The sequence below is a fragment of the Hyla sarda genome, chromosome 3 (genome assembly GCF_029499605.1).
Source record: "Hyla sarda isolate aHylSar1 chromosome 3, aHylSar1.hap1, whole genome shotgun sequence".
Taxonomy (NCBI): domain Eukaryota; kingdom Metazoa; phylum Chordata; class Amphibia; order Anura; family Hylidae; genus Hyla; species Hyla sarda.
The window spans coordinates 6611102-6628681 of NC_079191.1; the positions used below are offsets into that span (position 1 = coordinate 6611102).

Genomic DNA, 17580 nt, shown 5'->3' on the forward strand with positions numbered 1-17580 from the left:
CATTTTCGTCATTTTGGATCTTACACTGTTAGCAGGTTCCATGAAGAGCAAGTTTCTGGAGGTGTAGTGTTTATCACCTTTGCCTCACACACCCAAGGTCCCCAGTTCGATAGATAGCAGAAACATGGAACATCCCTATGTTTTTGGCTTTCGGACCATTGCATGATGAAACCTTGTTTACATTTGTCAATCTGGTATCCTTTGCTTGCAACGACGGCCGTGCGAGTTTTCATTTGGTTTCTGTAGTGTAGTGGTTATCACGTTCGCCTAACACGCGAAAAGTCCCCGGTTCGAAACCGGGCAGAAACATGGGCTTTCCTCTTGCTTTTAGACCAAAGGCCACATCTGTTCACTTTCACTCCATTATTTTCATCCATTCGCTTTTAATTCTTGTGACTGAATGTGGAAAGCGAAAGAGGGTGGGCAGGTGGGTGGTTGGTGGCTCAATAGCCAGGTTTCTGTAGTGTAGTGGTTATCACGTTCGCCTAACACGCGAAAGGTCCCTGGTTCGAAACCGGGCAGAAACATGGCCATTCTTCTTGCTTTGAGACAAAAGGCCACACCTGTTCACTTTCACTCCATTATTTTCATCCATTCGCTTTTAATTCTTGTGACTGAATGTGGAAAGCGAAAGAGGGTGGGCAGGTGGGCAGGTGGGTGGTTGGTGACTCAACAGCCAGGTTTCTGTAGTGTAGTGGTTATCACGTTCGCCGAACATGCGAAAGGTCCCCGGTTCAAAACCGGGCAGAAACATGGGCTTGCTTTTAGACAAAAGACCACATCTTTTCACTTTCACTCCATTATTTTCATCCATTCGCTTTTAATTCTTGACTGAATGTGGAAAGCGAAGCAGGGTGGGCAGGTGGGTGGTTGGTGGTTCAACTGCCAGGTTTCTGTAGTGTAGTGGTTATCACGTTTGCCTAACACGCGAAAGGTCCCCGGTTCGAAACCAGGCAGAAACATGGGCTTTCTTCTTGCTTTTAGACAAAAGACCACATCTTTTCACTTTCACTCCATTATTTTCATCCATTCGCTTTTAATTCTTGACTGAATGTGGAAAGCGAAGGAGGGTGGGCAGGTGGGTGGTTGGTGGCTCAACAGCCAGGTTTCTGTAGTGTAGTGGTTATCACGTTCGCCTCACACGAGAAAGGTCCCTGGTTCGAAACCGGGCAGAAACAAGGAGTTTCAGATGTTTTTGACTATTGCATGAGGAAACTTTCTTTTTTTAAGCAGGAGTGGTTTGCTTACACCGTTCTGGTAGCTTTCATCTAGTTTCTATAGTGTTGTAATGTTCACATTCACCTAACAAACGGAAAGTCCACGGGTAGAAATATGGGACTGACTCTTAATTTTTATTTTAGACAAAGCGACATACCTGTTCGATTTGACTTTATCATTTTCGTCATTTTGGATCTTGCACTGTTAGCAGGTTCCATGAAGAGCAAGTTTCTGGAGATGTAGTGTTTATCACCTTTGCCTCACACACCCAAGGTCCCCAGTTCGATAGATAGCAGAAACATGGAACATGCCTATGTTTTTGGCTTTCGGACCATTGCACGATGAAACCTTGTTTTTATTTGTCAATCTGGCATCCTTTGCTTGCAACGACGGCCATGCGAGTTTTCATTTGGTTTCTGTAGTGTAGTGGCTATCACGTTCGCCTAACACGCGAAAGGTCCTTGATTCGAAACCGGGCAGAAACATGGGCTTTCCTCTTGCTTTTAGACCAAAGGCCACATCTGTTCACTTTCACTCCATTATTTTCATCCATTCGCTTTTAATTCTTGTGACTGAATGTGGAAAGCGAAAGGGGTGGGCAGGTGGGTGGTTGGTGGCTCAACAGCCAGGTTTCTGTAGTGTAGTGGTTATCACGTTCGCCTAACACGCGAAAGGTCCCTGGTTCGAAACCGGGCAGAAACATGGGCATTCTTCTTGCTTTGAGACAAAAGGCCACATCTGTTCACTTTCACTCCATTATTTTCATCCATTCGCTTTTAATTCTTGTTACTGAATGTGGAAAGCAAAAGAGGGTGGGCAGGTGGGTGGTTGGTGGCTCAAGAGCCAGGTTTCTGTAGTGTAGTGGTTACCACACTCGCCTAACACGCGAAAGGTCCCCGGTTCAAAACCGGGCAGAAACATGGGCTTTCCTCTTGCTTTTAGACCAAAGGCCACACCTGTTCACTTTCACTCCATTATTTTCATCCATTCGCTTTTAATTCTTGTGACTGAATGTGGAAAGCGAAAGAGGGTGGGCAGGTGGGTGGTTGGTGGCTCAACAGCCAGGTTTCTGTAGTGTAGTGGTTATCACGTTCGCCTAACACGCGAAAGGTCCCCGGTTCGAAACCAGGCAGAAACATGGGCTTTCTTCTTGCTTTTAGACAAAAGACCACATCTTTTCACTTTCACTCCATTATTTTCATCCATTCGCTTTTAATTCTTGACTGAATGTGGAAAGCGAAGGAGGGTGGGCAGGTGGGTGGTTGGTGGCTCAACAGCCACGTTTCTGTAGTGTAGTGGTTATCACGTTCGCCTCACACGCGAAAGGTCCCTGGTTCGAAACCAGGCAGAAACAAGGAGTTTCAGATGTTTTTGACTATTGCATGAGGAAACTTTCTTTTTTTAAGCAGGAGTGGTTTGCTTACACCGTTCTGGTAGCTTTCATCTAGTTTCTATAGTGTTGTAATGATCACATTCACCTAACAAACGGAAGGTCCACGGGTAGAAATATGGGACTGACTCTTAATTTATTTAGACAAAGCGACATACCTGTTCGATTTGACTTTATCATTTTCGTCATTTTGGATCTTGCAATGTTAGCAGATTCCATGAAGAGCAAGTTTCTGGAGGTGTAGTGTTTATCACCTTTGCCTCACACACCCAAGGTCTCCAGTTCGATAGATAGCAGAAACATGGAACATCCCTATGTTTTTGGCTTTCGGACCATTGCACAATGAAACCTTGTTTTTATTTGTCAATCTGGCATCCTTTGCTTGCAACGACGGCCATGCGAGTTTTCATCTGGTTTCTGTAGTGTAGTGGTTATCACGTTCGCCTAACACGCGAAAGGTCCCTTGTTTGAAACCGGGCAGAAACATGGGCTTTCCTCTTGCTTTTAGACCAAAGGCCACACCTGTTCACTTTCACTCCATTATTTTCATCCATTCGCTTTTAATTCTTGTGACTGAATGTGGAAAGCGAAAGAGGGTGGGCAGGTGGCTCAACAGACAGGTTTCTGTAGTGTAGTGGTTATCACGTTCACCTCACACGCGAAAGGTCCCCGGTTCGAAACCGGGCAGAAACGAGGAGTTTCAGATGTTTTTGACTATTGCATGAGGAAACTTTCTTTTTTTAAGCAGGAGTGGTTTGCTTACACCGTTCTGGTAGCTTTCATCTAGTTTCTATAGTGTTGTAATGTTCACATTCACCTAACAAACGGAAGGTCCACGGGTAGAAATATGGGACTGACTCTTAATTTTTTTAGACAAAGCGACATACCTGTTCGATTTGACTTTATCATTTTCGTCATTTTGGATCTTGCACTGTTAGCAGGTTCCATGAAGAGCAAGTTTCTGGAGGTGTAGTGTTTATCACCTTTGCCTCACACACCCAAGGTCCCCAGTTCGATAGATAGCAGAAACATGGAACATCCCTATGTTTTTGGCTTTCGGACCATTGCACGATGAAACCTTGTTTTTATTTGTCAATCTGGCATCCTATGCTTGCAACGACGGCCATGCGAGTTTTTATCTGGTTTCTGTAGTGTAGTGGTTATCACGTTCGCCGAACATGCGAAAGGTCCCCGGTTCAAAAACGGGCAGAAACATCGGCTTTCTTCTTGCTTTTAGACAAAAGACAACATCTTTTCACTTTCACTCCATTATTTTCATCCATTCGCTTTTAATTCTTGATTGAATGTGGAAAGCGAAGGAGGGTGGGCAGGTGGGTGGTTGGTGGTTCAACAGCCAGGTTTCTGTAGTGTAGTAGTTATCACGTTCGCCTCACACGCGAAAGGTCCCTGGTTCGAAACCAGGCAGAAACAAGGAATTTCAGATGTTTTTGACTATTGCATGAGGAAACTTTCTTTTTTTAAGCAGGAGTGGTTTGCTTACACCGTTCTGGTAGCTTTAATCTAGTTTCTATAGTGTTGTAATGATCACATTCACCTAACAAATGGAAGGTCCACGGGTAGAAATATGGGACTGACTCTCAATTTTTTTAGACAAAGCGACATACCTGTTCGATTTGACTTTATCATTTTCGTCATTTTGGATCTTGCACTGTTAGCAGGTTCCATGAAGAGCAAGTTTCTGGAGGTGTAGTGTTTATCACCTTTGCCTCACACACCCAAGGTCCCCAGTTCGATAGATAGCAGAAACATGGAACATCCCTATGTTTTTGGCTTTCGGACCATTGCACGATGAAACCTTGTTTTTATTTGTCAATCTGGCATCCTTTGCTTGCAACGACGGCCATGCGAGTTTTCATCTGGTTTCTGTCGTGTAGTCGTTATCACGTTCGCCTAACACGCGAAAGGTCCCTTGTTTGAAACCGGGCAGAAACATGGGCTTTCCTCTTGCTTTTAGACCAAAGGCCACACCTGTTCACTTTCACTCCATTATTTTCATCCATTCGCTTGTAATTCTTGTGACTGAATGTGGAAAGCGAAAGAGGGTGGGCAGGTGGGTGGTTGGTGGCTCAACAGCCAGGTTTCTGTAGTGTAGTGGTTATCACGTTCGCCTCACACGCAAAAGGTCCCTGGTTCGAAACCGGGCAGAAACAAGGAGTTTTAGATGTTTTTGACTATTGCATGAGGAAACTTTCTTTTTTTAAGCAGGAGTGGTTTGCTTACACCGTTCTGGTAGCTTTCATCTAGTTTCTATAGTGTTGTAATGTTCACATTCACCTAACAAACGGAAGGTCCACGGGTAGAAATATGGGACTGACTCTTAATTTTTTTAGACAAAGCGACATACCTGTTCGATTTGACTTTATCATTTTCGTCATTTTGGATCTTGCACTGTTAGCAGGTTCCATGAAGAGCAAGTTTCTGGAGGTGTAGTGTTTATCACCTTTGCCTCACACACCCAAGGTCCCCAGTTCGATAGATAGCAGAAACATGGAACATCCCTATGTTTTTGGCTTTCGGACCATTGCACGATGAAACCTTGTTTTTATTTGTCAATCTGGCATCCTTTGCTTGCAACGACGGCCATGCGAGTTTTCATTTGGTTTCTGTAGTGTAGTGGCTATCACGTTCGCCTAACACGCTAAAGGTCCCCGGTTCGAAACCGGGCAGAAACATGGGCATTCTTCTTGCTTTTAGACAAAAGGCCACATCTGTTCACTTTCACTCCATTATTTTCATCCATTCGCTTTTAATTCTTGTTACTGAATGTGGAAAGCAAAAGAAAGTGGGCAGGTGGGTGGTTGGTGGCTCAACAGCCAGGTTTCTGTAGTGTAGTGGTTATCACGTTCGCCTAACACGCGAAAGGTCCCCGGTTCGAAACCGGGCAGAAACATGGGCATTCTTCTTGCTTTTAGACAAAAGGCCACATCTGTTCACTTTCACTCCATTATTTTCATCCATTCGCTTTTAATTCTTGTTACTGAATGTGGAAAGCAAAAGAAAGTGGGCAGGTGGGTGGTTGGTGGCTCAACAGCCAGGTTTCTGTAGTGTAGTGGTTATCACGTTTGCCTAACACGTGAAAGGTCCCCGGTTCGAAACCGGGCAGAAACATGGGCTTTCCTGTTGCTTTTAGACCAAAGGCCACACCTGTTCACTTTCACTCCATTATTTTCATCCATTCGCTTTTAATTCTTGTGACTGAATGTGGCAAGCGAAAGAGGGTGGGCAGGTGGGTGTTTGGTGGCTCAACAGCCAGGTTTCTGTAGTGTAGTGGTTATCACGTTCGCCTAACATGCGAAAGGTCCCCGGTTCGAAACCAGGCAGAAACATGGGCTTTCTTCTTGCTTTTAGACAAAAGACCACATCTTTTCACTTTCACTCCATTATTTTCATCCATTCGCTTTTAATTCTTGACTGAATGTGGAAAGCGAAGGAGGGTGGTGGCTCAACAGCCAGGTTTCTGTAGTGTAGTGGTTATCACGTTCGCCTCACACGAGAAAGGTCCCTGGTTCGAAACCGGGCAGAAACAAGGAGTTTCAGATGTTTTTGACTATTGCATGAGGAAACTTTCTTTTTTTAAGCAGGAGTGGTTTGCTTACACCGTTCTGGTAGCTTTCATCTAGTTTCTATAGTGTTGTAATGTTCACACTCACCTAACAAACGGAAAGTCCACGGGTAGAAATATGGGACTGACTCTTAATTTTTATTTTAGACAAAGCGACATACCTGTTCGATTTGACTTTATCATTTTCGTCATTTTGGATCTTGCACTGTTAGCAGGTTCCATGAAGAGCAAGTTTCTGGAGATGTAGTGTTTATCACCTTTGCCTCACACACCCAAGGTCCCCAGTTCGATAGATAGCAGAAACATGGAACATCCCTATGTTTTTGGCTTTCGGACCATTGCACGATGAAACCTTGTTTTTATTTGTCAATCTGGCATCCTTTGCTTGCAACGACGGCCATGCGAGTTTTCATTTGGTTTCTGTAGTGTAGTGGCTATCACGTTCGCCTAACACGCGAAAGGTCCTTGATTCGAAACCGGGCAGAAACATGGGCTTTCCTCTTGCTTTTAGACCAAAGGCCACATCTGTTCACTTTCACTCCATTATTTTCATCCATTCGCTTTTAATTCTTGTGACTGAATGTGGAAAGCGAAAGAGGGTGGGCAGGTGGGTGGTTGGTGGCTCAACAGCCAGGTTTCTGTAGTGTAGTGGTTATCACGTTCGCCTAACACGCGAAAGGTCCCCGGTTCGAAACCAGGCAGAAACATGGGCTTTCTTCTTGCTTTTAGACAAAAGACCACATCTTTTCACTTTCACTCCATTATTTTCATCCATTCGCTTTTAATTCTTGACTGAATGTGGAAAGCGAAGGAGGGTGGGCAGGTGGGTGGTTGGTGGCTCAACAGCCACGTTTCTGTAGTGTAGTGGTTATCACGTTCGCCTCACACGCGAAAGGTCCCTGGTTCGAAACCAGGCAGAAACAAGGAGTTTCAGATGTTTTTGACTATTGCATGAGGAAACTTTCTTTTTTTAAGCAGGAGTGGTTTGCTTACACCGTTCTGGTAGCTTTCATCTAGTTTCTATAGTGTTGTAATGATCACATTCACCTAACAAACGGAAGGTCCACGGGTAGAAATATGGGACTGACTCTTAATTTATTTAGACAAAGCGACATACCTGTTCGATTTGACTTTATCATTTTCGTCATTTTGGATCTTGCAATGTTAGCAGATTCCATGAAGAGCAAGTTTCTGGAGGTGTAGTGTTTATCACCTTTGCCTCACACACCCAAGGTCTCCAGTTCGATAGATAGCAGAAACATGGAACATCCCTATGTTTTTGGCTTTCGGACCATTGCACAATGAAACCTTGTTTTTATTTGTCAATCTGGCATCCTTTGCTTGCAACGACGGCCATGCGAGTTTTCATCTGGTTTCTGTAGTGTAGTGGTTATCACGTTCGCCTAACACGCGAAAGGTCCCTTGTTTGAAACCGGGCAGAAACATGGGCTTTCCTCTTGCTTTTAGACCAAAGGCCACACCTGTTCACTTTCACTCCATTATTTTCATCCATTCGCTTTTAATTCTTGTGACTGAATGTGGAAAGCGAAAGAGGGTGGGCAGGTGGCTCAACAGACAGGTTTCTGTAGTGTAGTGGTTATCACGTTCACCTCACACGCGAAAGGTCCCCGGTTCGAAACCGGGCAGAAACGAGGAGTTTCAGATGTTTTTGACTATTGCATGAGGAAACTTTCTTTTTTTAAGCAGGAGTGGTTTGCTTACACCGTTCTGGTAGCTTTCATCTAGTTTCTATAGTGTTGTAATGTTCACATTCACCTAACAAACGGAAGGTCCACGGGTAGAAATATGGGACTGACTCTTAATTTTTTTAGACAAAGCGACATACCTGTTCGATTTGACTTTATCATTTTCGTCATTTTGGATCTTGCACTGTTAGCAGGTTCCATGAAGAGCAAGTTTCTGGAGGTGTAGTGTTTATCACCTTTGCCTCACACACCCAAGGTCCCCAGTTCGATAGATAGCAGAAACATGGAACATCCCTATGTTTTTGGCTTTCGGACCATTGCACGATGAAACCTTGTTTTTATTTGTCAATCTGGCATCCTATGCTTGCAACGACGGCCATGCGAGTTTTTATCTGGTTTCTGTAGTGTAGTGGTTATCACGTTCGCCGAACATGCGAAAGGTCCCCGGTTCAAAAACGGGCAGAAACATCGGCTTTCTTCTTGCTTTTAGACAAAAGACAACATCTTTTCACTTTCACTCCATTATTTTCATCCATTCGCTTTTAATTCTTGATTGAATGTGGAAAGCGAAGGAGGGTGGGCAGGTGGGTGGTTGGTGGTTCAACAGCCAGGTTTCTGTAGTGTAGTAGTTATCACGTTCGCCTCACACGCGAAAGGTCCCTGGTTCGAAACCAGGCAGAAACAAGGAATTTCAGATGTTTTTGACTATTGCATGAGGAAACTTTCTTTTTTTAAGCAGGAGTGGTTTGCTTACACCGTTCTGGTAGCTTTAATCTAGTTTCTATAGTGTTGTAATGATCACATTCACCTAACAAATGGAAGGTCCACGGGTAGAAATATGGGACTGACTCTCAATTTTTTTAGACAAAGCGACATACCTGTTCGATTTGACTTTATCATTTTCGTCATTTTGGATCTTGCACTGTTAGCAGGTTCCATGAAGAGCAAGTTTCTGGAGGTGTAGTGTTTATCACCTTTGCCTCACACACCCAAGGTCCCCAGTTCAATAGATAGCAGAAACATGGAACATCCCTATGTTTTTGGCTTTCGGACCATTGCACGATGAAACCTTGTTTTTATTTGTCAATCTGGCATCCTTTGCTTGCAACGACGGCCATGCGAGTTTTCATCTGGTTTCTGTCGTGTAGTCGTTATCACGTTCGCCTAACACGCGAAAGGTCCCTTGTTTGAAACCGGGCAGAAACATGGGCTTTCCTCTTGCTTTTAGACCAAAGGCCACACCTGTTCACTTTCACTCCATTATTTTCATCCATTCGCTTGTAATTCTTGTGACTGAATGTGGAAAGCGAAAGAGGGTGGGCAGGTGGGTGGTTGGTGGCTCAACAGCCAGGTTTCTGTAGTGTAGTGGTTATCACGTTCGCCTCACACGCAAAAGGTCCCTGGTTCGAAACCGGGCAGAAACAAGGAGTTTTAGATGTTTTTGACTATTGCATGAGGAAACTTTCTTTTTTTAAGCAGGAGTGGTTTGCTTACACCGTTCTGGTAGCTTTCATCTAGTTTCTATAGTGTTGTAATGTTCACATTCACCTAACAAACGGAAGGTCCACGGGTAGAAATATGGGACTGACTCTTAATTTTTTTAGACAAAGCGACATACCTGTTCGATTTGACTTTATCATTTTCGTCATTTTGGATCTTGCACTGTTAGCAGGTTCCATGAAGAGCAAGTTTCTGGAGGTGTAGTGTTTATCACCTTTGCCTCACACACCCAAGGTCCCCAGTTCGATAGATAGCAGAAACATGGAACATCCCTATGTTTTTGGCTTTCGGACCATTGCACGATGAAACCTTGTTTTTATTTGTCAATCTGGCATCCTTTGCTTGCAACGACGGCCATGCGAGTTTTCATTTGGTTTCTGTAGTGTAGTGGCTATCACGTTCGCCTAACACGCTAAAGGTCCCCGGTTCGAAACCGGGCAGAAACATGGGCATTCTTCTTGCTTTTAGACAAAAGGCCACATCTGTTCACTTTCACTCCATTATTTTCATCCATTCGCTTTTAATTCTTGTTACTGAATGTGGAAAGCAAAAGAAAGTGGGCAGGTGGGTGGTTGGTGGCTCAACAGCCAGGTTTCTGTAGTGTAGTGGTTATCACGTTCGCCTAACACGCGAAAGGTCCCCGGTTCGAAACCGGGCAGAAACATGGGCATTCTTCTTGCTTTTAGACAAAAGGCCACATCTGTTCACTTTCACTCCATTATTTTCATCCATTCGCTTTTAATTCTTGTTACTGAATGTGGAAAGCAAAAGAAAGTGGGCAGGTGGGTGGTTGGTGGCTCAACAGCCAGGTTTCTGTAGTGTAGTGGTTATCACGTTTGCCTAACACGTGAAAGGTCCCCGGTTCGAAACCGGGCAGAAACATGGGCTTTCCTGTTGCTTTTAGACCAAAGGCCACACCTGTTCACTTTCACTCCATTATTTTCATCCATTCGCTTTTAATTCTTGTGACTGAATGTGGCAAGCGAAAGAGGGTGGGCAGGTGGGTGTTTGGTGGCTCAACAGCCAGGTTTCTGTAGTGTAGTGGTTATCACGTTCGCCTAACATGCGAAAGGTCCCCGGTTCGAAACCAGGCAGAAACATGGGCTTTCTTCTTGCTTTTAGACAAAAGACCACATCTTTTCACTTTCACTCCATTATTTTCATCCATTCGCTTTTAATTCTTGACTGAATGTGGAAAGCGAAGGAGGGTGGTGGCTCAACAGCCAGGTTTCTGTAGTGTAGTGGTTATCACGTTCGCCTCACACGAGAAAGGTCCCTGGTTCGAAACCGGGCAGAAACAAGGAGTTTCAGATGTTTTTGACTATTGCATGAGGAAACTTTCTTTTTTTAAGCAGGAGTGGTTTGCTTACACCGTTCTGGTAGCTTTCATCTAGTTTCTATAGTGTTGTAATGTTCACACTCACCTAACAAACGGAAAGTCCACGGGTAGAAATATGGGACTGACTCTTAATTTTTATTTTAGACAAAGCGACATACCTGTTCGATTTGACTTTATCATTTTCGTCATTTTGGATCTTGCACTGTTAGCAGGTTCCATGAAGAGCAAGTTTCTGGAGATGTAGTGTTTATCACCTTTGCCTCACACACCCAAGGTCCCCAGTTCGATAGATAGCAGAAACATGGAACATCCCTATGTTTTTGGCTTTCGGACCATTGCACGATGAAACCTTGTTTTTATTTGTCAATCTGGCATCCTTTGCTTGCAACGACGGCCATGCGAGTTTTCATTTGGTTTCTGTAGTGTAGTGGCTATCACGTTCGCCTAACACGCGAAAGGTCCTTGATTCGAAACCGGGCAGAAACATGGGCTTTCCTCTTGCTTTTAGACCAAAGGCCACATCTGTTCACTTTCACTCCATTATTTTCATCCATTCGCTTTTAATTCTTGTGACTGAATGTGGAAAGCGAAAGAGGGTGGGCAGGTGGGTGGTTGGTGGCTCAACAGCCAGGTTTCTGTAGTGTAGTGGTTATCACGTTCGCCTAACACGCGAAAGGTCCCCGGTTCGAAACCAGGCAGAAACATGGGCTTTCTTCTTGCTTTTAGACAAAAGACCACATCTTTTCACTTTCACTCCATTATTTTCATCCATTCGCTTTTAATTCTTGACTGAATGTGGAAAGCGAAGGAGGGTGGGCAGGTGGGTGGTTGGTGGCTCAACAGCCACGTTTCTGTAGTGTAGTGGTTATCACGTTCGCCTCACACGCGAAAGGTCCCTGGTTCGAAACCAGGCAGAAACAAGGAGTTTCAGATGTTTTTGACTATTGCATGAGGAAACTTTCTTTTTTTAAGCAGGAGTGGTTTGCTTACACCGTTCTGGTAGCTTTCATCTAGTTTCTATAGTGTTGTAATGATCACATTCACCTAACAAACGGAAGGTCCACGGGTAGAAATATGGGACTGACTCTTAATTTATTTAGACAAAGCGACATACCTGTTCGATTTGACTTTATCATTTTCGTCATTTTGGATCTTGCAATGTTAGCAGATTCCATGAAGAGCAAGTTTCTGGAGGTGTAGTGTTTATCACCTTTGCCTCACACACCCAAGGTCTCCAGTTCGATAGATAGCAGAAACATGGAACATCCCTATGTTTTTGGCTTTCGGACCATTGCACAATGAAACCTTGTTTTTATTTGTCAATCTGGCATCCTTTGCTTGCAACGACGGCCATGCGAGTTTTCATCTGGTTTCTGTAGTGTAGTGGTTATCACGTTCGCCTAACACGCGAAAGGTCCCTTGTTTGAAACCGGGCAGAAACATGGGCTTTCCTCTTGCTTTTAGACCAAAGGCCACACCTGTTCACTTTCACTCCATTATTTTCATCCATTCGCTTTTAATTCTTGTGACTGAATGTGGAAAGCGAAAGAGGGTGGGCAGGTGGGTGGTTGGTGGCTCAACAGACAGGTTTCTGTAGTGTAGTGGTTATCACGTTCACCTCACACGCGAAAGGTCCCCGGTTCGAAACCGGGCAGAAACAAGGAGTTTCAGATGTTTTTGACTATTGCATGAGGAAACTTTCTTTTTTTAAGCAGGAGTGGTTTGCTTACACCGTTCTGGTAGCTTTCATCTAGTTTCTATAGTGTTGTAATGTTCACATTCACCTAACAAACGGAAGGTCCACGGGTAGAAATATGGGACTGACTCTTAATTTTTTTAGACAAAGCGACATACCTGTTCGATTTGACTTTATCATTTTCGTCATTTTGGATCTTGCACTGTTAGCAGGTTCCATGAAGAGCAAGTTTCTGGAGGTGCAGTGTTTATCACCTTTGCCTCACACACCCAAGGTCCCCAGTTCGATAGATAGCAGAAACATGGAACATCCCTATGTTTTTGGCTTTCGGACCATTGCACGATGAAACCTTGTTTTTATTTGTCAATCTGGCATCCTATGCTTGCAACGACGGCCATGCGAGTTTTTATCTGGTTTCTGTAGTGTAGTGGTTATCACGTTCGCCTAACACGCGAAAGGTCCCTTGTTTGAAACCGGGCAGAAACATGGGCTTTCCTCTTGCTTTTAGACCAAAGGCCACACCTGTTCACTTTCACTCCATTATTTTCATCCATTCGCTTTTAATTCTTGTGACTGAATGTGGAAAGCGAAAGAGGGTGGGCAGGTGGGTGGTTGGTGGCTCAACAGCCAGGTTTCTGTAGTGTAGTGGTTATCACGTTCGCCTAACACGCGAAAGGTCCCTGGTTCGAAACCGGGCAGAAACATGGGCATTCTTCTTGCTTTTAGACAAAAGACCACATCTTTTCACTTTCACTCCATTATTTTCATCCATTCGCTTTTAATTCTTGACTGAATGTGGAAAGCAAAGGAGGGTGGGCAGGTGGGTGGTTGGTGGCTCAACAGCCAAGTTTCTGTAGTGTAGTGGTTATCACGTTCGCCTCACACGCGAAAGGTCCCTGGTTCGAAACCGGGCAGAAACAAGGAGTTTCAGTCGTTTTTGACTATTGCATGAGGAAACTTTCTTTTTTTAAGCAGGAGTTGTTTGCTTACACCGTTCTGGTAGCTTTAATCTAGTTTCTATAGTGTTGTAATGATCACATTCACCTAACAAACGGAAGGTCCACGGGTAGAAATATGGGACTGACTCTTAATGTTTTTTAGACAAAGCGACATACCTGTTCGATTTGACTTTATCATTTTCGGCATTTTGGATCTTGCACTGTTAGCAGGTTCCATGAAGAGCAAGTTTCTGGAGGTGTAGTGTTTATCACCTTTGCCTCACACACCCAAGGTCCCCAGTTCGATAGATAGCAGAAACATGGAACATCCCTATGTTTTTGGCTTTCGGACCATTGCACGATGAAACCTTGTTTACATTTGTCAATCTGGTATCCTTTGCTTGCAACGACGGCCATGCGAGTTTTCATCTGGTTTCTGTAGTGTAGTGGTTATCACGTTCGCCTAACACGCGAAAGGTCCCCGGTTCAAAACCGGGCAGAAACATGAGCTTCCCTCTTGCTTTTAGACCAAAGGCCACATCTGTTCACTTTCACTCCATTATTTTCATCCATTCGCTTTTAATTCTTGTGACTGAATGTGGAAAGCGAAAGAGGGTGGGCAGGTGGGTGGTTGGTGGCTCAACAGCCATGTTTCTGTAGTGTAGTGGTTATCACGTTCGCCTAACACGCGAAAGGTCCTTGATTCGAAACCGGGCAGAAACATGGGCTTTCCTCTTGCTTTTAGACCAAAGGCCACATCTGTTCACTTTCACTCCATTATTTTCATCCATTCGCTTTTAATTCTTGTGACTGAATGTGGAAAGCGAAAGAGGGTGGGCAGGTGGGTGGTTGGTGGCTCAACAGCCAGGTTTCTGTAGTGTACTGGTTATCACGTTCGCCTAACACGCGAATGGTCCCCGGTTCGAAACCGGGCAGAAACATGGGCATTCTTCTTGCTTTTAGACAAAAGGCCACATCTGTTCACTTTCACTCCATTATTTTCATCCATTCGCTTTTAATTCTTGTTACTGAATGTGGAAAGCAAAAGAGGGTGGGCAGGTGGGTGGTTGGTGGCTCAACAGCCAGGTTTCTGTAGTGTAGTGGTTATCACGTTCGCCTAACACGCGAAAGGTCCCCGGTTCAAAACCGGGCAGAAACATGGGCTTTCCTCTTGCTTTTAGACCAAAGGCCACACCTGTTCACTTTCACTCCATTATTTTCATCCATTCGCTTTTAATTCTTGTGACTGAATGTGGAAAGCAAAGGAGGGTTGGGTGGTTGGTGGCTCAACAGCCAGGTTTCTGTAGTGTAGTGGTTATCACGTTCGCCTAACACGCGAAAGGTCCCCGATTCGAAACCAGGCAGAAACATGGGCTTTCTTCTTGCTTTTAGACAAAAGACCACATCTTTTCACTTTCACTCCATTATTTTCATCCATTCGCTTTTAATTCTTGACTGAATGTGGAAAGCGAAGGAGGGTGGGCAGGTGGGTGGTTGGTGGCTCAACAGCCAGGTTTCTGTAGTGTAGTGGTTATCACGTTCGCCTTACACGCGAAAGGTCCCTGGTTCGAAACCAGACAGAAACAAGGAGTTTCAGATGTTTTTGACTATTGCATGAGGAAACTTTCTTTTTTTAAGCAGGAGTGGTTTGCTTACACCGTTCTGGTAGCTTTCATCTAGTTTCTATAGTGTTGTAATGTTCACATTCACCTAACAAACGGAAGGTCCACGGGTAGAAATATGGGACTGACTCTTAATTTTTTTAGACAAAGCGACATACCTGTTCGATTTGACTTTATCATTTTCGTCATTTTGGATCTTGCACTGTTAGCAGGTTCCATGAAGAGCAAGTTTCTGGAGGTGTAGTGTTTATCATCTTTGCCTCACACACCCAAGGTCCCCAGTTTCGATAGATAGCAGAAACATGGAACATCCCTATGTTTTTGGCTTTCGGACCATTGCACGATGAAACCTTGTTTTCATTTGTCAATCTGGTATCCTTTGCTTGCAACGACGGCCATGCGAGTTTTCATCTGGTTTCTGTAGTGTAGTGGTTATCACGTTCGCCTAACACGCGAAAGGTCCCTTGTTTGAAACCGGGCAGAAACATGGGCTTTCCTTTTGCTTTTAGACCAAAGGCCACACCTGTTCACTTTCACTCCATTATTTTCATCCATTCGCTTTTAATTCTTGTGACTGAATGTGGAAAGCGAAAGAGGGTGGGCAGGTGGGTGGTTGGTGGCTCAACAGCCAGGTTTCTGTAGTGTAGTGGTTATCACGTTCGCCTCACACGCGAAAGGTCCCTGGTTCGAAACCGGGCAGAAACAAGGAGTTTCAGATGTTTTTGACTATTGCATGAGGAAACTTTCTTTTTTTAAGCAGGAGTGGTTTGCTTACACCGTTCTGGTAGCTTTCATCTAGTTTCTATAGTGTTGTAATGTTCACATTCACCTAACAAACGGAAGGTCCACGGGTAGAAATATGGGACTGACTCTTAATTTTTTTAGACAAAGCGACATACCTGTTCGATTTGACTTTATCATTTTCGTCATTTTGGATCTTGCACTGTTAGCAGGTTCCATGAAGAGCAAGTTTCTGGAGGTGTAGTGTTTATCACCTTTGCCTCACACACCCAAGGTCCCCAGTTCGATAGATAGCAGAAACATGGAACATCCCTATGTTTTTGGCTTTCGGACCATTGCACGATGAAACCTTGTTTTCATTTGTCAATCTGGTATCCTTTGCTTGCAACGACGGCCATGCGAGTTTTCATCTGGTTTCTGTAGTGTAGTGGTTATCACGTTCGCCTCACACGCGAAAGGTCCCTGGTTCGAAACCGGGCAGAAACAAGGAGTTTCAGATGTTTTTGACTATTGCATGAGGAAACTTTCTTTTTTTAAGCAGGAGTGGTTTGCTTACACCGTTCTGGTAGCTTTCATCTAGTTTCTATAGTGTTGTAATGTTCACATTCACCTAACAAACGGAAGGTCCGCGGGTAGAAATATGGGACTGACTCTTAATTTTTTTAGACAAAGCGACATACCTGTTCGATTTGACTTTATCATTTTCGTCATTTTGGATCTTGCACTCTTAGCAGGTTCCATGAAGAGCAAGTTTCTGGAGGTGTCGTGTTTATCACCTTTGCCTCACACACCCAAGGTCCCCAGTTCGATAGATAGCAGAAACATGGAACATCCCTATGTTTTTGGCTTTCGGACCATTGCACGATGAAACCTTGTTTTTATTTGTCAATCTGGCATCCTTTGCTTGCAACGACGGCCATGCGAGTTTTCATTTGGTTTCTGTAGTGTAGTGGCTATCACGTTCGCCTAACACGCGAAAGGTCCTTGATTCGAAACCGGGCAGAAACATGGGCTTTCCTCTTGCTTTTAGACCAAAGGCCACATCTGTTCACTTTCACTCCATTATTTTCATCCATTCGCTTTTAATTCTTGTGACTGAATGTGGAAAGCGAAAGAGGGTGGGCAGGTGGGTGGTTGGTGGCTCAACAGCCAGGTTTCTGTAGTGTAGTGGTTATCACGTTCGCCTAACACGCGAAAGGTCCCCGGTTCGAAACCGGGCAGAAACATGGGCATTCTTCTTGCTTTTAGACAAAATGCCACATCTGTTCACTTTCACTCCATTATTTTCATCCATTCGCTTTTAATTCTTGTTACTGAATGTGGAAAGCAAAAGAGGGTGGGCAGGTGGGTGGTTGGTGGCTCAACAGCCAGGTTTCTGTAGTGTAGTGGTTATCACGTTCGCCTAACATGCGAAAGGTCCCCGGTTCAAAACCGGGTAGAAACATGGGCTTTCCTCTTGCTTTTAGACCAAAGGCCACACCTGTTCACTTTCACTCCATTATTTTCATCCATTCGCTTTTAATTCTTGTGACTGAATGTGGAAAGCGAAAGAGGGTGGGCAGGTGGGTGGTTGGTGGCTCAACAGACAGGTTTCTGTAGTGTAGTGGTTATCACGTTCGCCTCACACGCGAAAGGTCCCTGGTTCGAAACCAGGCAGAAACAAGGAGTTTCAGATGTTTTTGACTATTGCATGAGGAAATTTTCTTTTTTTAAGCAGAAGTGGTTTGCTTACACCGTTCTGGTAGCTTTCATCTAGTTTCTATAGTGTTGTAATGTTCACATTCACCTAACAAACGGAAGGTCCACGGGTAGAAATATGGGACTGACTCTTAATTTTTTTAGACAAA

General features: G+C 44.3%; 37 non-coding genes across 37 annotated transcripts; all 37 read left to right on the forward strand.

Moving 5' to 3' along the window:
• Nucleotides 1–236: 236 nt before the first annotated feature.
• TRNAV-AAC (transfer RNA valine (anticodon AAC)) lies at nucleotides 237–309 on the forward strand. The gene has a single exon. It is a non-coding gene; the product is annotated as a tRNA-Val (tRNA).
• A 145-nt stretch (nucleotides 310–454) lies between these two features.
• Nucleotides 455–527, forward strand: TRNAV-AAC (transfer RNA valine (anticodon AAC)). Its single transcript has one exon. It is a non-coding gene; the product is annotated as a tRNA-Val (tRNA).
• Nucleotides 528–680: 153 nt separating this feature from the next.
• TRNAV-AAC (transfer RNA valine (anticodon AAC)) lies at nucleotides 681–753 on the forward strand. The gene has a single exon. It is a non-coding gene; the product is annotated as a tRNA-Val (tRNA).
• A 352-nt stretch (nucleotides 754–1105) lies between these two features.
• TRNAV-CAC (transfer RNA valine (anticodon CAC)) lies at nucleotides 1106–1178 on the forward strand. The gene has a single exon. It is a non-coding gene; the product is annotated as a tRNA-Val (tRNA).
• A 669-nt stretch (nucleotides 1179–1847) lies between these two features.
• On the forward strand, nucleotides 1848–1920 carry TRNAV-AAC (transfer RNA valine (anticodon AAC)). Its single transcript has one exon. It is a non-coding gene; the product is annotated as a tRNA-Val (tRNA).
• Nucleotides 1921–2283: 363 nt separating this feature from the next.
• On the forward strand, nucleotides 2284–2356 carry TRNAV-AAC (transfer RNA valine (anticodon AAC)). Its single transcript has one exon. It is a non-coding gene; the product is annotated as a tRNA-Val (tRNA).
• Nucleotides 2357–2499: 143 nt separating this feature from the next.
• On the forward strand, nucleotides 2500–2572 carry TRNAV-CAC (transfer RNA valine (anticodon CAC)). The gene has a single exon. It is a non-coding gene; the product is annotated as a tRNA-Val (tRNA).
• Nucleotides 2573–3228: 656 nt separating this feature from the next.
• On the forward strand, nucleotides 3229–3301 carry TRNAV-CAC (transfer RNA valine (anticodon CAC)). Its single transcript has one exon. It is a non-coding gene; the product is annotated as a tRNA-Val (tRNA).
• Nucleotides 3302–3966: 665 nt separating this feature from the next.
• Nucleotides 3967–4039, forward strand: TRNAV-CAC (transfer RNA valine (anticodon CAC)). The gene has a single exon. It is a non-coding gene; the product is annotated as a tRNA-Val (tRNA).
• Nucleotides 4040–4706: 667 nt separating this feature from the next.
• On the forward strand, nucleotides 4707–4779 carry TRNAV-CAC (transfer RNA valine (anticodon CAC)). The gene has a single exon. It is a non-coding gene; the product is annotated as a tRNA-Val (tRNA).
• Nucleotides 4780–5446: 667 nt separating this feature from the next.
• On the forward strand, nucleotides 5447–5519 carry TRNAV-AAC (transfer RNA valine (anticodon AAC)). Its single transcript has one exon. It is a non-coding gene; the product is annotated as a tRNA-Val (tRNA).
• Nucleotides 5520–5664: 145 nt separating this feature from the next.
• TRNAV-AAC (transfer RNA valine (anticodon AAC)) lies at nucleotides 5665–5737 on the forward strand. The gene has a single exon. It is a non-coding gene; the product is annotated as a tRNA-Val (tRNA).
• A 145-nt stretch (nucleotides 5738–5882) lies between these two features.
• Nucleotides 5883–5955, forward strand: TRNAV-AAC (transfer RNA valine (anticodon AAC)). Its single transcript has one exon. It is a non-coding gene; the product is annotated as a tRNA-Val (tRNA).
• A 127-nt stretch (nucleotides 5956–6082) lies between these two features.
• On the forward strand, nucleotides 6083–6155 carry TRNAV-CAC (transfer RNA valine (anticodon CAC)). Its single transcript has one exon. It is a non-coding gene; the product is annotated as a tRNA-Val (tRNA).
• A 670-nt stretch (nucleotides 6156–6825) lies between these two features.
• Nucleotides 6826–6898, forward strand: TRNAV-AAC (transfer RNA valine (anticodon AAC)). Its single transcript has one exon. It is a non-coding gene; the product is annotated as a tRNA-Val (tRNA).
• Nucleotides 6899–7041: 143 nt separating this feature from the next.
• Nucleotides 7042–7114, forward strand: TRNAV-CAC (transfer RNA valine (anticodon CAC)). Its single transcript has one exon. It is a non-coding gene; the product is annotated as a tRNA-Val (tRNA).
• A 656-nt stretch (nucleotides 7115–7770) lies between these two features.
• On the forward strand, nucleotides 7771–7843 carry TRNAV-CAC (transfer RNA valine (anticodon CAC)). The gene has a single exon. It is a non-coding gene; the product is annotated as a tRNA-Val (tRNA).
• Nucleotides 7844–8508: 665 nt separating this feature from the next.
• TRNAV-CAC (transfer RNA valine (anticodon CAC)) lies at nucleotides 8509–8581 on the forward strand. Its single transcript has one exon. It is a non-coding gene; the product is annotated as a tRNA-Val (tRNA).
• Nucleotides 8582–9248: 667 nt separating this feature from the next.
• On the forward strand, nucleotides 9249–9321 carry TRNAV-CAC (transfer RNA valine (anticodon CAC)). Its single transcript has one exon. It is a non-coding gene; the product is annotated as a tRNA-Val (tRNA).
• A 667-nt stretch (nucleotides 9322–9988) lies between these two features.
• Nucleotides 9989–10061, forward strand: TRNAV-AAC (transfer RNA valine (anticodon AAC)). The gene has a single exon. It is a non-coding gene; the product is annotated as a tRNA-Val (tRNA).
• Nucleotides 10062–10206: 145 nt separating this feature from the next.
• TRNAV-AAC (transfer RNA valine (anticodon AAC)) lies at nucleotides 10207–10279 on the forward strand. Its single transcript has one exon. It is a non-coding gene; the product is annotated as a tRNA-Val (tRNA).
• Nucleotides 10280–10424: 145 nt separating this feature from the next.
• TRNAV-AAC (transfer RNA valine (anticodon AAC)) lies at nucleotides 10425–10497 on the forward strand. The gene has a single exon. It is a non-coding gene; the product is annotated as a tRNA-Val (tRNA).
• Nucleotides 10498–10624: 127 nt separating this feature from the next.
• On the forward strand, nucleotides 10625–10697 carry TRNAV-CAC (transfer RNA valine (anticodon CAC)). Its single transcript has one exon. It is a non-coding gene; the product is annotated as a tRNA-Val (tRNA).
• Nucleotides 10698–11367: 670 nt separating this feature from the next.
• Nucleotides 11368–11440, forward strand: TRNAV-AAC (transfer RNA valine (anticodon AAC)). Its single transcript has one exon. It is a non-coding gene; the product is annotated as a tRNA-Val (tRNA).
• Nucleotides 11441–11583: 143 nt separating this feature from the next.
• TRNAV-CAC (transfer RNA valine (anticodon CAC)) lies at nucleotides 11584–11656 on the forward strand. The gene has a single exon. It is a non-coding gene; the product is annotated as a tRNA-Val (tRNA).
• A 667-nt stretch (nucleotides 11657–12323) lies between these two features.
• Nucleotides 12324–12396, forward strand: TRNAV-CAC (transfer RNA valine (anticodon CAC)). The gene has a single exon. It is a non-coding gene; the product is annotated as a tRNA-Val (tRNA).
• Nucleotides 12397–13063: 667 nt separating this feature from the next.
• TRNAV-AAC (transfer RNA valine (anticodon AAC)) lies at nucleotides 13064–13136 on the forward strand. The gene has a single exon. It is a non-coding gene; the product is annotated as a tRNA-Val (tRNA).
• A 143-nt stretch (nucleotides 13137–13279) lies between these two features.
• On the forward strand, nucleotides 13280–13352 carry TRNAV-CAC (transfer RNA valine (anticodon CAC)). Its single transcript has one exon. It is a non-coding gene; the product is annotated as a tRNA-Val (tRNA).
• A 450-nt stretch (nucleotides 13353–13802) lies between these two features.
• TRNAV-AAC (transfer RNA valine (anticodon AAC)) lies at nucleotides 13803–13875 on the forward strand. The gene has a single exon. It is a non-coding gene; the product is annotated as a tRNA-Val (tRNA).
• Nucleotides 13876–14238: 363 nt separating this feature from the next.
• Nucleotides 14239–14311, forward strand: TRNAV-AAC (transfer RNA valine (anticodon AAC)). The gene has a single exon. It is a non-coding gene; the product is annotated as a tRNA-Val (tRNA).
• Nucleotides 14312–14456: 145 nt separating this feature from the next.
• Nucleotides 14457–14529, forward strand: TRNAV-AAC (transfer RNA valine (anticodon AAC)). Its single transcript has one exon. It is a non-coding gene; the product is annotated as a tRNA-Val (tRNA).
• Nucleotides 14530–14883: 354 nt separating this feature from the next.
• On the forward strand, nucleotides 14884–14956 carry TRNAV-UAC (transfer RNA valine (anticodon UAC)). The gene has a single exon. It is a non-coding gene; the product is annotated as a tRNA-Val (tRNA).
• Nucleotides 14957–15624: 668 nt separating this feature from the next.
• On the forward strand, nucleotides 15625–15697 carry TRNAV-CAC (transfer RNA valine (anticodon CAC)). The gene has a single exon. It is a non-coding gene; the product is annotated as a tRNA-Val (tRNA).
• Nucleotides 15698–16146: 449 nt separating this feature from the next.
• TRNAV-CAC (transfer RNA valine (anticodon CAC)) lies at nucleotides 16147–16219 on the forward strand. Its single transcript has one exon. It is a non-coding gene; the product is annotated as a tRNA-Val (tRNA).
• A 667-nt stretch (nucleotides 16220–16886) lies between these two features.
• TRNAV-AAC (transfer RNA valine (anticodon AAC)) lies at nucleotides 16887–16959 on the forward strand. Its single transcript has one exon. It is a non-coding gene; the product is annotated as a tRNA-Val (tRNA).
• A 145-nt stretch (nucleotides 16960–17104) lies between these two features.
• TRNAV-AAC (transfer RNA valine (anticodon AAC)) lies at nucleotides 17105–17177 on the forward strand. Its single transcript has one exon. It is a non-coding gene; the product is annotated as a tRNA-Val (tRNA).
• A 145-nt stretch (nucleotides 17178–17322) lies between these two features.
• On the forward strand, nucleotides 17323–17395 carry TRNAV-CAC (transfer RNA valine (anticodon CAC)). Its single transcript has one exon. It is a non-coding gene; the product is annotated as a tRNA-Val (tRNA).
• The last annotated feature ends 185 nt before the right edge of the window (nucleotides 17396–17580 follow it).